Raw genomic sequence first — 18,000 nt, forward strand, 5'->3', positions numbered from 1 at the left:
TTAAGTGTATAGAATTATATTGTTGTAGTGATGGACAAGGCAAGGCACCTAAGATAGCACCAAAGATAGGGAAAGAGTCTTATTTAGTTGCAGCTAGATTTGGAGCGCACAGCTTCTGCTGTAATCAATTAATCCCTGAACCCCGAGTTTAGGTAGTTTCAGAATTCTGCACCTAGCATGTAAAGGGTGGGGCTCAGAAGTTCACAGTCTACAGAAGTTCATAAATAGCAGGGTTTTTTTTTGTTTGTTTGTTTGTTTTGTTTTTCTGTTCTGGGCAAGTTAACCCTTTAACCCTTCAAGGACACCTGGGAAGGGGAGAGCTTCTTCTTTTTTTCTCCTCCCCCTGCCAGCTGTTACCAGGGAGCCAAGTTAGTAACTCCTTTATCTTAGAAATGTAGTCATCACTGAGAAGCCCAGCTCAAGGCCAGAGGCCTTGTTTACATTTTTTGTGAAAAATTAGTAAGGGGGTGTCCAGCACCTGAAGTGCTGATTTTTTCAGATAGTGGCCAAGTAAAACAGGGCAACATGAAAAGAGGAAGTTTATCTACACTGAACTCTTTTGTAGAGACTCTTTTGCTGAAAGTCCTAAAATCAGCCACGGTGAATACTGCTGGAGAAGGTCAGTTAAGACTTTTCTGTGGGCCTGGGTAGGAAGGGGGAAGACGGGAAGACGGGGCTGAGAGCAGCTCTGGTGGATCTGAGAATGAGGAAGGAGTGATGTAAAAGAATAATGGGAAAGGGGTTTGGGATTTTCCTAGCAAGGAAACTTGAGCAGTAGAACAGGTAGAGCAGAGGGGAAGACGGGAGTGAATATCCCAAAAAGCCTGTGAGGGACTTTAATTCTTAGTAACCTGTTTTCAATGATGACAAAGCAACTTTAAAGGCCATTTTCACCAGATCTTGGATAGGGGTCTGAGGGTTCTCCTCAGCTAGTTTGAGCTTTGGGTTTAGCTGGTAAGAGGATCCGGTGGGACCCAATGTGGGCACTGACAGGAGAAGAGAGGAGTGAGTGAGTGGGTGGATTCCTTCAGCAACTGCTACCTCAGCAAGGGGGCAATGGTCTGAGGAAGGGTGGTGGTGTAGGTTTTTGATCTAGTGAGTGGAGGGGAGAAAACAGGTTACTGAGGGGGGGAGACAATAGAGCGGCTGGGGCAGAAGGTTGAGGGTGAGGACCTATTTGAGCAAGGAGATAGGGTGGAGGTTCATCAGCAGGGTTAAAGTAGTGGATGAGTCCGGAGAAGGATAAAGTTGGGGATTGGTGGTAGGGGGGGTTGGTTTGTAGGCTAGAAGAATTTGTAGAGGTTTGCAAGAGGTGCAGAGAGCAGGATTGGAACAGAGCAAGAAGAAAGCCTGGATATAAGCGATCTCTACCCATTTTTTCAAATGCTCACAGTAATTGTAGAGATCCCTTAGAATGGAGGGATCTAGGGACCCAAAAGGGGGCCATTTGCTTTGGTTGTCTAAGGGCTAAGTGGGTCAGGCCTGGGTGCTATATTTGATCAATTTTTTGGGTTTGATGTCTGGTGTCAAGGAGAGGGTTTTGAGGTTATCCAAGAGGCATTGTAGGGGAGAGTCGACTGGCAGAGAGGACACATTACCCATGTCGCAAACGTAGTATAAGGAGGAAGGAAAAGGACGCAAACATACTATAAGGGAGAAGGAGACACAAACGTAATATAAGGGAGAGGGAAGGAGACGCAAAGATAGTACAGGAGAGAAGGAGGAAACTGATTTATTGGCAAAAGAGGCATCCCCGCTAGAGCCAAAAATCAGGAGTGCCTTAGTGGCAGGTTAGAGCTGCAGAGATTGGTCGTCACGGAATCCTGACAGTCGAAGCTCTCATCCTGGACAGAGACCTTGGCCAAGGGTTTTCGGGACCCCTCCTAGAGAGGCCGGATACTCCCAGGGCCGGAGAGAGGGGAAAGAGAGAGACAGGGGAAGAGAGAGGAAGGGGAGGGTAAGGTTCTCTCCGGCAGCCGATTCTTGAAGGTGAGGACTAGGACTTTAGGAGAGCCACCGAGACCATGAAGGTCTGGGTGGGGTGTGATGTTCAATTCTCTGTTATGTGTCCCTGGAGGTTACACAGTCCTTTGAGGGAGACGTACAAAGCCTATGCTGGGAGACTACCACCTGGGAAGGGAAGGGAATAATTTTGAACCCAGGAGTCTATTCTGCCCTAGAAAGGAGTCCCTGAGGGCCACCGTAGCCTTAAAGGCTGTGGTGGGGTGTTTTCCTCCCCACAGGTGGGCAAAGAGAAAAAAATAAAAACAAAAACAAATTCCAAAAAAACTATTTTTTTTAGGGTACTGGGGATTGAACCCAGAGCCTCACATAAGTTAGGTGAATGCTCAACCATTCAGTTATAGCCCCAGTGCTGAAGAACTTTTAATATAATTTAATTTTTGAAATTATACCCCACAAGTCAAAGAAATTCTACCATTATGATAATTTTTTTTCTAATAATGGTAGTACCATGAGGAATTATTTGGAGTTATATTTTGCACAAATGCCACTTTGTAGTTCTTCCTCAAGTTGCTAGTATTAGAACTATAAATTATTATAGGATTGAAAGCATTTTCTGGGTAATTAAACTTTCAACATTCGCATTACAAATGTATTTTTGTAATGAAGTTTGGGATGTCAGTCTCCTTTTGTTTTATATGATTTAAAGTAATTAAGAAAGTAGGTGTATTGACATATACTTCTTAATTACAAGCAGGGTGGAATACATTCATTTATCCAATGTACTGAGGTAATAATGATTACCTCTTATCCACCCATTACCTCTTGCCCATATCTTAATCCTACAAATTCTGTCTCTTTCCCCCTACAGCCCAGCTGTGTGGATTGCTCCCCACAATGATTGAACCCTCAGTGACAACTGACTCAAGAAAATGCTTTCTTAATGTCATTAAATCAAAATTAAGTATTATTTAATGAGGATGAACATCAAGCTAAAACTATTTTCAAATATGAAAGAGGACTAAGTATAAGTACCTACACTGACCTGAGAAAACAAAATATCAACAAGACAAGCTATAAACTAGGACAATAAACTTTTAGCTGAATTACACAATGCTAAAATAGTGTCTCCTTAGCTTTCTTCATACATTTATGCTAAGGCAATATGGAGTGCCTCCATTTTTGTCTTATTTTTTTTTTCAGTTTTTCTTGAATCCATAAGAATTGTTCCCTTAGTGAAAGCTTCTTTTGAGTTTATTAATTTATTTACTAAAGACAGGTTCTCATTATATTGCCTAGGCTAGCCTCAAATTCCTGGTCTTAAGTGCTCCTCCCGCCTCAATCTCCCAAGAATTCAGAATATAGGAATCCTGGCTTGAGTTAATTTAAATAAATTTCTGATCTTTAACCACTAAATATGACCAATTTTATAATGAACCATTGGACTTTATGCTGGGGGGTGGTGCTAGAGATTGAACCTAGGGCCTCGTGCATGCTAAGCACATATACTACTGTTGGGCTACACTCCAGACCCTGGAGTTGATGAAATCTTAATCATGATCCTACTGTACTGGTGGAATAGTGTTTTTCCTAAATTTATGTTCACTGGAACCTCAAAATATGACCTTATAGGGAAGTAGAATCTTTGATTATATAATTAGTTAAGGATTAGCATGTGCAAGGTCCTAGGTTCAATATACATTTAATTTTTTAAAAATTAAAAAGTGAAGTTATTTTGGATTAGGATAGGCCCTGGATCCAATGACTGGTGTTTTTATAAAAAGACATGTAGAAAGGCTGGGGGTATAGCTTGGTGGTAGAACATTTGCCCAGTGTATCTGAGGCCCTGGGTTCAATTCCCAGTACGAATTTAAAAAAGAAGAAGAAAAAGAAGAAGACAGCAGCACAATTCACAATAGCTAAATTATGGAACCAATCTGGATGCCCTTCAGTAGATGAATGGATAGGGAAACTTTGGTATATATATACACAATGGAACATTACTCAGCATTAAAAGAGAATAAAATCATGGCATTTGCAGGTAAATGAATGAAGTTAAAGAACATGATGCTAAGTGAAGCAAGCCAGTCCCAGAAAACCAAAGGTGAATAATATGAGACTGCAGACGCATGGGAGGAATGGAGGAACTTTAGATAGGACAAAGGGGAAGGAGGGAATGGGAGGGGGCAAGGAGGTAAGAATGATGGTGGAAGGAGTTAGACATCATTACCCTAAGAACATGTATAAGACATAAATGGTGTGAAAATACTTTGTGTACAACCAGTGTCTTGAAAATTGTGTTCTATATGTGTAATATGAAACAATTGTATTATGCCATCATGTATAGCAAATCTGAATAAATTAATGAATTAATTAATTTAAATAAAAAAGACAAAACATGTTAGAAAAGAAGGCCATGTGACAATGGAGGCAATGATTCCAGAGATATATTGCAAGCCAGGTAATATTAAGGATTACCAACAAGAACCAGAAGTTAGGGAAAAAACAAGGAAGGATTCTTAGAGTCTTCAGAGGGAACATGACCCTGCTGACATCTTGATTTCAGATTTCTGGTGTCCATAACTGTAAGAGAATAAATTTCTGTTGTTTTAAACCACCATGTTTGTGTTGTTTTATCCCAATAGCCCTGTTAAGTGAATACACAAGTCATATGCAAAAATTCTCTCAAAGTGGGTAAAAAGAAGCAAAGGCATTTTACCCTCTGCAAGATAAATGTCATTACATTCATGTTTTGGGACCTAAACTTTAGCTTTTGAAGACCCATAAAATATTTATAAAGCTATGAACAGTAGTTTATCTGATTTCCGCATTTTTTCAGTTATATAAGTTTGTGAGCATTAATTTATCTCTATAATCTGAATTTTTGTTTATTTTCATACATTCTTATGAAATGAGGACAATATGAAAGCAAATATTTAAATAGTTACACAACTAATGTGAAGAAACTACAAAAATAGAATTGTTGGTAAGCAGACAGCTCCCCAAACTTTGGTTCAAAGTATTTATTTGTCAGCTGTTGTGCAAAAATCCAAAGTAGAATTTTAATAGGAACTATATAGTGTACTAACTGAGCTTGTGCGAAATTGAAAGGAATAAAGTTACGGAATATTTTAATAATCAGGTAATTAATAATTTATAATCATTAAAGTATTACAAATGATTGTTTAATAATCAAATGATTGTATTCATTTTATTCACTATGAATTTTTATAAAAGCAATATTTTCTATCAGTTATAATTAGTTAAATGTCACTGAAATAATATCTGGCAGGGAGCTGGGGTTGTGGCTCAGCGGTAGTAGAGCACCCCTAGCATGTGCAGGGGCCTTGGGTTCCATCCTCAGCACCACATAAAAAAATAAAGAAATAAAATGAAGGTATTGTGTCCAACTGCAACTAAAACATAAATATAATAATAATAATAACAACAACAACAGCAGCAGGCAGATTGTAAGAATAAATACCTGAACTTCAAGTTTAACTGGAAATGTAACCAGTTTTAGAACTGGTAGCTAACCTATCTGACTGTCCAAGGAATGTACCAAGAATTTTGCACAACTTTCTCTCTAAATTCTCCAAGTAATTCCAGAAACTGGTTCTTGGAATGTGGGCTTCCTAAGTAAATACTGTTTTGGAAAACCTCATCAGAGTGCAATTATGCAGACCTGTCCAGAGACTGGAAAAAATTAAGCAGAGGATCTGTAGGAAACTTAAGAAAGTCTAATTCCCCTTCTAATCATAACTGAGATTTATCATGACTTTTTAGGATATAGAAAGTTTCTTATTAATTGAATTTTGCAGGGGCAACTACTAGGAATTGAAACCGGGGATGCTCTACCACTAAGCTATACCCCTAACCCTTTGAATTTTTTAATTTTTATTTTAAATTTTTTGGTACTGAGAATTGAATCCAAAATGCTTTTCGACTGAGCTACATTCCAAGTCCTTTTTAATTATTATTTTGAGATGATATCTCTATGTTGCTAAAGCTGGCTTCCAACTTGTGATTCTCCTAGCTCAGCCTCCTGACTCACTGGGATTATAAGTATGTGTCACTATGCCTGGCTTGAATTTTTTTTTAATAAACTGCAAGTTAACCAGGAAACTCCTTTTCTTTCCACTCTGTTGCAAATATTTCTAGAGTACATTAAGTTCTTTTTCAGTCTTTCCTATCTTTAGAAAGCATGGTATAGTGAACATGAAGGGGACTTGGTGTTTGAATATACCCCAGTGCCTTAAGTTTGTCAATCTGAAAGCCACTTTAAATTTTCAAAATTGTAGGCATAGGATCAGAAACTGAGACAAATGTGGGCAGAGGATAGAACTTTCCATAGAAGTTAGTTTCATCTTTATGTGTTTTGGTTTGTTTGTTTTGGTGCTGGGGATGGAACCAAGGGCCTTGCATCTGTCAGGCAAGCACTCTATTGCTGAGTTCTGCCCTAGTTTATTTTTTAATATAAAAAAGAGAGACAAGTGAGGAACCTTTATTAAAAAGGGTTTTGATACTTTACTTAAGTGATAAGTCGCCACTTAGCACTTACTATCTAATAGGTTCTTTACTACATGTTGAGGATACAGAAGTAGGCAAGTTATTTGTTCAGAGTTCAATGAGCAATTTGACATTTCTTGTGTTATTACTATATTGTCATGCATTTGTGCTAGCTAAGCTTACTAATTTAAGAAACAGAGTCTATATGAAGACAGAATGGAATTGGGGTGGTAGAGCAAAATGAAGAAATTTTTAGGTGTCAACAAGTAATAACGTTAACTGTTGTCCCTTGGTAGTTCTTCAGACTTTATGTACCTTTCAAACATTCTTAAAAAGTTTGTTCAGACGATGGTTCAAAAAAGGTTTAAAATTGGAAAGTAAGTTTATTTTAAAAATGTGACAATGAGCTGGAGAATGTAGCTCATAAATGGTAAAGCAGTTATCTAGCATGTGTGAGGCCTTGAGTCTGATTCCTAGTACCACAAAAGCAAACAAACTTGGCAAAATCTACATCTTGGCATAATACCAGCACATAGAATATGCTTAATAAATGTTGGCTACTATTGTTAATGCTATTACCATCCTTGCTGTTATTTCTCTTTGGTTGCAAGAAACAAAAGAAACTAACTCAAACTATCTTAAGCAAGCAAGATAGTTAGCTAGAGATAGACATGATAACAGGGGTGCCTCATAGAACTCAGGAGTAAAATTATAGCCAGGCCTCAAGAAGGAAATCAAGTAAGAACTGAAAAAATTGTATCAGAAATACTACTTCTGCTTCTCTGAAGATCTGCTTTTTTTTTTTTTAATTTTTAGAACTTTTTTATGATTCTGATATTGAACCCAGGGCCACTCTACCACTGAGATATATCTCCAGTCCATTTTATTTTTTATTTGGAGACGGGATCTTGCTAAGTTGTGGAGTCTAGACTTGAACTTGAGATCCTCTTGTTTCACCTTCCAAAGTCTCTAGGATTTGGGGATGTAGCTCAGTTGTAGAGTATTTGCCTAATATGCATAAGGCCCTGGGTTCAATATCCAGCACCACCAAAAATAAATAAATAAATTTAAAAACTAAGACAAGTCTCTGGGATTGCAGGCATGTGCTGCCTCACCTAGACATTTTGTGCTCTTTAAAGAGACCCCCTTCTTTGCTTTTCAGTTCATAGTGGTATACAGAAGAGAATGAATCTTCTGAACTTACATCTCCATCTTAGATCAGTCCAGACTAAATGAGGATCTCTCAGTCCAAATTCCAAAGACAGCAAATATAATTCTTTTTTTCTTTTCCCCATATCCCTTACCATCTAGAATTCTAAATGCTTTTCTTTTTCATTATGGTGATTACATATGATTTGCTCCCCAGGTGTCTTTGCCTGGTCTAATCAACTAAGGACAGATAGGCAGAATCATGTTTTAAATCATTAGGTGATCTATCATTAATGAATTGAAGAACTAATACAGTTTCCTGAGAAAGGGAAGCATCATTGGGTCATGGACCCAAAGTTTTATCTCTGTTAAAGTGGTACCAAAGCAGTATCCTTTATATTTACACACACAAGGGCTAGGATATAGCTCAGCAGTAGGGTATGTGCTTAGCATGCACAAGGCTCTGGGCTTGATCCCCATGGTGCCACAGGTTAACAACAACAAAAAGGGACTGGATCTGGGTGAGGTGGCTTATGCCTATAATTCCAAAAACTTGAGGCAGGAGGATCCTAGGCAACTTAGACTCTGCAACTTAGACTCTGTCTCAAAATAAAAAAATAAAAGGGCTGGGTTTGTAGTTCTAAGGTAGAACCCTTGCCTAGCACTTGCAAAGTCTTAGATTCAGTCCCCATCAACACAAACACACACACACACACACACACACACACACAAAGTCCATATACATATATTCACACCAAGTTTCTAATGTATTCACCAACTTTTTTGGGAAAAAAAAAACACCTCTCCTTTAGTATCACACTTAATTATTTAAATTTACTTTTTTTAAGTTTGTTTTTAATTTCTTCTTTTTTTTATAGAGAGAGTGAGAGTGAGAGAGAGAATTTTAATATTTATTTATTTTTTTAAAAGAGAGAGAGAGAGAATTTTAATATTTTTTTTTTATTTTTTGGCGGACACAACATCTTTGTTTGTGGTGCTGAGGATTGAACCTGGGCCGCATGCATGCCAGGCAAGCATGCTACCGCTTGAGCCACATCCCCAGCCCTAATTATTTAAATTTAATTGTCAGAGTTTTCACCTCTATAATTTTAAAATCCTAATTCATTATTCACATTTTAATAAGTAATCTTTAATATATATTAATAAATCAAAATTTATCAATACCGTTTTTTCATAAAATGAAGCAGAAAACTATTGCTTACAAGAAACTCCATTTCTGGACCATGATCTACATTTCTGATCTTCTCACTCTTAGTTTTGCAGGATAGACTTTTTCTCTCCCTGTTTGAAGTTCCCTTACTACGAATGTACCTGTACCTTGGGGAACAGAAAGGGCATTTGGCAATCTGAGCAAATGCAGAGGAAGAAACAGAGACCCTTTTAGAATAATGCACGAGGGAGGGCCTCTTGAACATGAAAAGTCTGATTATATGTATTCCACTGGAAGGATTTGACACACCCTGCTCTTGACTAAAGTGGAGGATAACTGAATGGCTCACAGCTTGTGCCAGAGGTGGAAAAGTAGAGATAAGATTCCAAGGATAGTGTTCAGGTGTCTTTCATGGAGGAAGAAAGACAGGGACAGACTGAAGGCAAAGTGTTTTTATTTGTGGCCATGAAGGGCAGCTCAAGGGGCCAAGCTGAAACTCCCTTACATCATTGAGGGACTGAGAAAACCGATAAGAAAAAATAAAAGAATCCTTTCCAAACCCTTACTCCTTGTGACTCTGAATTAGATCTGACACTAACTTGAAGCAGTGGACTATTGTATATATTCTTCTAGAACACAAGCTCTGTGAAGACAAGGATCTTTATTTCGTTCACTGATATATCCTGAATGTCTGGAACAGTGCCTGACAACCAATAGGCATTCAGTGTGAATATTTGTTCAACTGGACACAGTGATGCATACCTGTAATCTCACAGGAGGTTGAGGCATGATGATCCTAGTTTGAGACCAGCCTGGACAACTTAGCAAGACACTGTCTCAAAATTTAAAATAAAACAAAACAAAAAACAGGGATGGGGGGAGGCTAGGGATGTAGCTCAATGGTAGATATCCTCTGGTTTCAATTCTCAGTGCCACAAAAATAAATACTTGTTTAATTGAATAAAAAAAAAATTCTGGACAATGTGAATATACCCATTGGCTAACAATAGGATTTAACACAGGAGTGTACTACCCTGTCTGTCTTATTCAAGGCATATATCAGGTGTTCGTTAGAATGAACCAGAACATAGGTCAAGTGGTGTACCCAGGAGAAGAGAAGACCACAGTCAGTCATGTTAGACTTTTAATGCTTTTATCCCTGACTCCACTTGAGATATAGGCGGAATTAGAGTTAACAATGGAGTAGAATTAACTATGTTCAATATTACTTAAAAATGATTTTTCTTCATGATGGTTAATTTTATGTATCAACTTGACTAGGCTAAGAGATATTCAGAGAGATGGTAACTCATAATTTCTTGGTGTATCTGTGAGGGTGTTAATTGGAAAAGATTAACATATGGATCAGTACACTGAATACGCACCAAGGCAGGAAGGCATCATTTAATCCCTCCAAGAAGGACAAATTCTCCCTCTCTTTTCTTGAGCTGGGACACTCATCTCCTCTTGTCCTTGGGTATCTGAGCTCCTGGTTATTAAAAGTTTTGAGTTCTGGACTCCCCTGGTTCTTAGACCTTCAGAGTCAAACTTCAATGTCATAGGAGTTAAAGATGTGCCATCTCAAATTATGCCCAATTGGTGTATTGACTATTTCAAGCTGAAGTCATGTGAGGAACTGGAATTTCAGAAATGGCCATTTGGCTTGTCTTTTCCTATGTGCAGCAAGTCATAAAGATTCCTTTGGGAGGCAGCATGGTGCACATCTGTAGTCCCGGTGACTCCAGAGACTGAAGCAGCAGAATCACAAGTTGAAGGCCAGCCTCAGCAACTTAGTGAGGCCCTAAGCAACTTACCAAGACCCCTGCCTCAAAAAAAAAAAAAAAAAAAAAAAAGAAAAAATACTTTTAAAATGTCAAGGGATGTAGCTCAGTAGTAGAGTGCTTGTCTAACATGTATAAGACCTTGGGTTTGATTCCAAGCACTGGAAAAAAAATTACAAGACTATCACCAAATGAAAAGGTGATCAACAAGTATTGCTAGATATAGTAACATACCACTGTTATCCCGGTGACTTGAAAGGTAGAAGGATTGCAAATTTGAGGGCAGCCTGGGGAACATAAAGAAACCTGTCTCTAGAAGAAGAGATGGTGGTATAGCTCAATGGTAGACCAATCTTAGGTTTAGTGCGAATCACAGAAAAAAAATTCAAATTTTTTTTTGAAAACATGATGGAAATATGGAGAGATTTGTTCATTTGGCTCTTTCTTTATTCCACAAATATTTATTTATTAATTGCATACCATATTTTCTTCTCTTTTCTTTTCTTTTTTTTTTTTTTTTGTGGTACAGGGGATTTGTACTCAGGGCCTCACACATGTTAGGCAAGTGCTGTACCACTGAGTTACATCTCCAGCCCTTTCTAAATTTTATTTTGAGACAGGGTCTGGCTACGTTACACAGACTGGCCTTAAACTCGTGATCCTCCTGCCTCAGTCTCCTGAGAATCTAGGATTATAGGCATGTGCCATCATGCCTGACCTATATATATTTTTTTTAAATAGAGAGTGAGAGAGGAGAGAGAGAGGGAATTTTTTTAATATTTATTTTTTAGTTCTCGGCGGACACAACATCTTTGTTGGTATGTGGTGCTGAGGATCGAACCTGGGCCGCACGCATGCCAGGCGAGCCCGCTACCGCTTGAGCCACATCCCCAGCCCCTTTGACCTATATTTTTAAGAATGATGCTAAAGACTAGGAATAGAGGGGTTGGGAATGTGGCTCAAATGGTAGCGCACTCACCTGGCATGTGTGAGGCACTGGGTTTGATCCTCAGCACCACATAAAAATAGAATAAAGACATTGTGTCCACCTAAAAAACTAAAAATTAAATATTAAAAAAAAAGACTAGGAGGGGCTGGAGATGTGGCTCAAGCGGTAGCGCGCTCGCCTGGCATGCGTGCGGCCCGGGTTCGATCCTCAGCACCACACACCAACAAAGATGTTGTGTCCGCCGAGAACTAAAAAGAAATAAATATTAAAAATTCTCTCTCTCTCTCTCTCTCTCTCTCTCACTCTCTCTTTAAAAAAAAAGACTAGGAATAGAATAGTGAGTGGACAGAAGTAGTTCCTAAACCTAGGTATTCATAACATAAGGACAGACTGTTTCAAGTAATATAATAATTTATTTATTTTCCACATTTTTAATTTTAGCATTATAGTTGTACATAATGATGGGATTTGTTACATATAATATATACATACACTATAAATCATATTTGGCCAATATCACTCCCCAACACTTCCCCCTAATAATTATTTTTATTTACAATTAAGATAATTGTAACAAAAGTGAGGAGCAAGATTCTCTGAAAGTTAGCCAAAGTCTGAGTTTTAGGTTTCCATTGAGTGGGGCAGGGAGAGAATGTCTGCATTGGAGGAGTAATTCAACTTGAAAGGGAAAAAAGAATAACCTAGTAGGGGGAAAAGTAGAGCCAAAGCTCTGAGGTGGGAAGATACTTGTTAACTTCAAAGAACAAAAAAAAAAAAAAAAAAAAAAGCTGATATAGCTAGCATATCATAAAGGTGGTAAAGGGGTCCAACAGAGTAGTTTTTGCCTGTTCTGAAACTTCATGTCAATGAAATTTAGAATATACAACACATACTTTTGTAGGCTTCTTTAATTCAGTATAACATTTTAAAATTTCATCCATTGCCATTTCCTGCACTTACGGGTGCCAGTTTGTTGCTGAATGTTATTCCATTGTAAGGATATACCACAATTTATGTATTCATTCACGTGTCAACAGTCACCCACTGATTTGGCTCCAGGTTTTGATCACTGTGAATAGTGAATAGCACTGCTGTGAGTATTCTTGTATAAGAGATGTGAGAGATTTTCACCCTTCCTTCCTTCCTTCTTTTGTCCATCAGTCCTTTCTCTCTCCCCCTCTTTCTTTCTTTTGTATGGTTCTGTGGTTAGAACCAAGCATCTCCAGCATGCTAAGTGAGTGCTACCACTGAGCCCTAAAGGTAGTTTTTTGTTTGTTTGTTTTTGAGATGTGGGTATTGGTGTGTTGCCAAGGCTGGGCACAATATCCTGGGCTCAAGCAATACTCTTGCCATAGCTTCCAAGTAGCTGGGACTATAGGTGAGCATCACGGCTTGGCTTAAGATGTGAGATTTTAGTCCTCTGTTTCTCCCACCTCACAAAGTGTAAAACCAAGAATATGTTCTTTGTCACACCGCAGCTTTAATAAAGGTGCTAAAAACAGTTTGATACCTTTCTGATCCTTTTGCTGACCTCATGAAGGCACTTGGGCTCTAGTAACTACAGATAAGAGCTGGGCCAGGTAATTCAACACAGACACAGCAGCAGCCTGGTTGGCCTGAGTTCCATCTGATATATGAACCATACTTTGAGGTGGAGGATATCAAGGGAGGAGAGGGCCCTTGCTGATACTTGAGGGTAAAGAACCAATCTTGTATCTAACCTCATGTGTAATCAGGAATCTGTAACTACAAAAGGAACTCTCTATCCCTTCTACTTGGGAGGATCCACTTTCTCTTTCCTACTTCCCTAAAAGGACTAACCTGAAAGCAGAGATCTGTAACTCTAGCTTGAATACATAAGCCTTGGCACTTGTAGTGTATGTGTGTATTCAACAGAAGCTGAGTGGGTCCCAGCATTATAACTCCTATGCGGAGCTTGTTATGGAATATCAACAGCAATTCCCAGATGCATCTCTGTCTGATGACTCCAGTTTGAGTCACTTTAACTTGAAGTACTACATTCTTTTTAGGCTTCAGTGAATTTTTCATATTTCTCTATATTAGCAAAGACAGTTATTTTGAAGCCTCCTTCCTTCTTTCCTTCCTTCCATCTTACTTCTTTTCTTTATAGATAGATAAATAGAGAGAGAACTTTATTTTTAATATTTATTTTTTAGTTCTCGGCGGACACAACATCGTTGTTGGTATGTGGTGCTGAGGATCGAACCCGGGCCGCACGCACTCCAGGCGAGCGTGCTACCAGTTGAGCCACATCCCCAGCCCATCTTACTTCTTTTCTTACCCCCTTTGAAAAGAGGCATTTGTAATAGGAATTTTCTTTCCAGGGAGGCCTTTTCGTATTTTATTTTATTTTTGTTTCTTCTCTATTTCTTCTTTGTTTTTTCATTTTTTCTCCTTTAGCTCAAAGTCAATTCCCACTTCCAGCCCTCTAAAGAATTCATTCTCTTCACACACCAAACTAGTGCTTCCTATCCCATCCTCTTCCCTAACTGTTCTCCAGATTTCTCTTAAATGGATCCTTCTAAGCTATTGACATGGTTTTTCCTCTCAGCCTTGCCTTCTTGGTCTCTAAATATCACACTTACATACTATAGTAAGTAGGGAGGGCTCCTTTTTTTGGTGATATAATGAACCGATAACTGGAATATATTAGTTGTAGCTGGACACAATACCTTTATTTTATTTATTTATTTATTTTTATGTGGTGCTAGGATTAAACCCAGGGCCTCTCACATGCTAGGTGAGTACTCTACTGCTGAGCCACAAACCCAGCCCATAACAGACTGCCTAATGATCACAAATACCTCCTGACACAATATATACACCCCTTTTCAATGCAATTTTGCTACTGATCATTTTATTTCAGAACAAGACCTGGAATCTTACCTGAAGAAGTTCAAGTGAGTTGCATACAGTAGCAGGCAGTAGTTCCTTAGAAGGGATTGAAAAAGGGAAATGGGGACACTCTTAAGGGAGAAAGAGAGAGAGTGGGTCCTCCCAGATAGGAACAGTGTGCCCCTCCTGTCCTCCAGTTTTATTGGCGGGTCCCTGGAAATTGTCCAGAGAATCTCACCCAGGTCCTCCTTTTGATTTTTGACAGATAGCCGATTTGCATCAGACATTTAAGTCCCTACTGCATACGGTCTTATCCCATGGAGGGGAAATTTTATCATTATAATGACTTGCTAAAGAACTAAAGGCAAGGGGCTGGGCTTGTAGATCAGTGGTACTCACCTTGCATGTGGAAGGCACTGGGTTCGATCCTCAGCACCACATAAAAATGAAATAAAGGCATTGTATCCTATCCATATATAACTAGAAAACAATTAAAAAGGAAAAAAAAAAAAAAAGAACTAAAGGCAACTCTGGGTCACCTTGGCCCAGACTAACTGATTTTATTTGGAACTTGTTCTTACAGATTTTGAGGTTGGGGGCTTTGTGTTCTAATTATTCTGTCTCCCTGAGTCCTAGAATCTGGTGTGTACAAAGGTCACAAAATCCCCCCTTCAGGGTAATTGCCAGGGAGAAGTTTTTGGACCAGTATTTTTCCTGCAGATAACAGGCCATCTGCTGAGGAATGTAGCATATCCTATTGACTTAAACCAGGACAGGCTAGAATGGCCTCAGGTAAATTACTTTTTAAAGCAAATGGGGGCTAGCATAGTAGGACCAGTCTATAGAATTATCCCCTTAACCTCCTGATCCTACTGCTCCTGTCTGTATGCTATCTAGCACTTTCAAGGAAACTACCCCCTCATCCTTTATTTACTTTTGGTGCTGGGAATTGAACCCAAGGTCTTATGCATGCCAGGCAAGCACTCTACCACTGAGCCCATCCTTAGCCCCCACCTTTCTGTCTTTAACTTGCTTTTTTTAAGAACCCTTCTAGACCTTGCCCTTGCTTTCTGACATGCTATGGTGTAGTATGTTTAATTCTGATGCTAATTATCTCTAGTTAGTGTTAGAATCCACAGGTTAAAGACCACAGTCTCCTATGACACTGACTCCACTTTAGATGCCAACCAGAAGTGGAGTACCCAAGACATCTACACTTCTGATCAACTCGCTACAAATTTGGGGAGGGTGGGTGTTCCATTATACTTCTCAGGTCTAAGAATTCATCAGCATGTCTCGCAGAACTCAGGAAAGTGCTATACTTACAATAGCAGTTTTGTTATAAAGTACACTTATCAGGACCAGCTAAAAATGAAGAGACTCAAAACGTGAGGTCTAAAAGTGTTCTAAAACCAAAGCTTCTGTGTTTTCTCTCCCCTCTCCATATACTCTTTATTTTTTATTTCTTCAGTACTGGGAATAGAACTTAGGGGCACTCTATTACTGAGCTACATCCTCAGCCCTTTTTATTTTTTATTTGGAGACAGAGTCTTGCTAAGTTGCCCGGGCTGGCCTAGAACTTGTGATTTTCTGCCTCAATTCCCTAAGTTACTAGATTCCACCCCAGCACTGAAAAAAAGAAAAAGAAAAAGAAGAGAACATTAGCAGAGCATATATCTGATAAAGACCTTATATCTTTTTTTTTTAAGAGAGAGAGAGAGAGGGATAATATTTTAATATTTATTTTTTAGTTTTCGGTGGACACAACATCTTTATTTTTATGTGGTGTTGAGGATCGAACCCAGCGCCCCGCATGCCATGCAAGCGTACTACCACTTGAGCCACATCCCCAGCCCAAGAACTTATATCTTTTTATATTTAAATAACTCATAACAATAAAAGGAAGACAACACTATAATAAAGACAGAAGATTTGAACAGACAGGTCATAAAAGAAGCAATATGAATAGCCAAAAAAGACTTTGAAGGATGCTACTATTATTAGTTATTAGAAAAAAGTAAATTAACAGTACAACAACAATCCAAGGAAGGTGGCTCAGGCCTGTGATGGAAATACTCTATATCATAATTATCATTATTACTACTTGTGTTGATGAAAACTCATAGAATTGTACACTTCAAATTAGTGAATCTTCTTTTTTTTTTTTTTTTTTTTATACCAGGCATTGGACCCAGGGGTCCAGTCTGAGCCAGATCCCGGCCCTTTTTTGTATTTTATTTAGAGACTCACCGACTTGCTTAGGGCCTTGCTAAGTTGCTGAGGCTGGCTTTGAACTCAGGAACCTCCTGCCTCAGCCTCTTGAGCAGCTGGGGTTACAGGTATGCACCACAGCTCCTGGCTAAATTAGTGAATCTTCTTGTATGTAAATTATACCTCAGTAAAACTGGTGAAAAGAAAAGTGGCCTGTTTTAAGTATGCTCCTGTCAAACACAAAAACTTCTCTGGAGGTATATACCTTTAACTCAGCCTTCACAAAATTCCCAAAGAGAAAGCCCAGCTGAACATAAGATCTCCATAGAAAATTTTTTAAACAGAGAGAAATTAATTCTGGCCCAGCAGTGCACACATGTAATCCCTGCTGTTCAGGAGGTTGAGGCAGAAAGATCAGAAATTCAAGGTTAGCATCAGTAACCCTGTCTTAAATAAAAAGACTGGGAATGTAGTTCAAGAGTGCATTTGTGTTCAATCAACAGTACTATAATATATATATATTTATATTTATATTTATTTATTTAAAAAAAAAACAGGAGCTGGGGGTTACAACCCCATGGTAGTATGCTTACCCAGCATGCACAAGGCCCTTGGTTCAATCCCCAGTGCTGGGGGAAGAAAAGTGGACAAAACACACACGTGCACATGCACATACTCATACACATACAAACAGAGAGCTTAGAAAACAACACCTAAATACATATATGCATGCATGGATGCAAAGAAAAAAAGTATACACTGGGCATGTGCCGCAGTCTGGCTGGGCACAATTCAGGAGCCACTTGTCAAAAGAAACTAACTTTATTTTTAGAACTACAAACGCCAAACAAAACAGCTCCTCAGGAAAAAACCCTTAGAGCCCAACTGCCACCACCGGCTTCCACAAGCCTCTCACCCCCACACCAGCCTCTCCACCTCCCACAATCCTCCTGCTCTTGAGGCCGATTGGCTGGGTTGCATGGGCGGAGCCAAAGAAGTCCCCCAATGAGCAGCTCCGCAGAGGAGCCAATCAGCTAGATGTTGCTGGGGCCCTGTGAGCCAATCATCAGCTGGCAGCTGGAAGTTTGCTGGCAGCTGGAAGTTTGCTGGGGCCCCTTTGGCTGTGGCTCTCAACAGGCATGGTGGCACACACCTGAAATCTCAGTGATTTGGGAGGCTGAGGCAGGAAGATATCAAGTTCAAGTTTAGCCTTAGCAACTTAGTAATATCCTGTCTCAAAATAAAACAGGTGGGGATGTACTCAGTGGTAGAGTGCTCCTGAGTTCAACCCCAGTACCAAAAAGAAAAAAAAAAAAAAAGAAATCACAAATAGAATTTCTAGAAAAGAAAAATGTAGTCATTGAAATTTTAAGAACTATGAACAGATTTAACAGCTGATGAAAAAAGCTGAA

The 18,000-nt window shown here is 39.0% G+C and overlaps 1 long non-coding RNA gene across 2 annotated transcripts in view; it reads left to right on the forward strand.

Annotated features, from left to right (window-relative positions):
• The first annotated feature begins 368 nt into the window (after positions 1–368).
• Positions 369–18,000, forward strand: part of LOC120892283 (uncharacterized) — a 51,548-nt gene continuing 33,916 nt past the window's right edge. For both annotated transcript variants that reach the window (XR_005736883.2, XR_013425765.1), the window contains exon 1: positions 369–619. This is a non-coding gene — a long non-coding RNA (uncharacterized LOC120892283). The remainder of the gene's footprint in view (positions 620–18,000) is intronic.

This window comes from Ictidomys tridecemlineatus, chromosome 9 (assembly GCF_052094955.1).
Source record: "Ictidomys tridecemlineatus isolate mIctTri1 chromosome 9, mIctTri1.hap1, whole genome shotgun sequence".
NCBI classification, from domain to species: Eukaryota; Metazoa; Chordata; class Mammalia; order Rodentia; family Sciuridae; genus Ictidomys; species Ictidomys tridecemlineatus.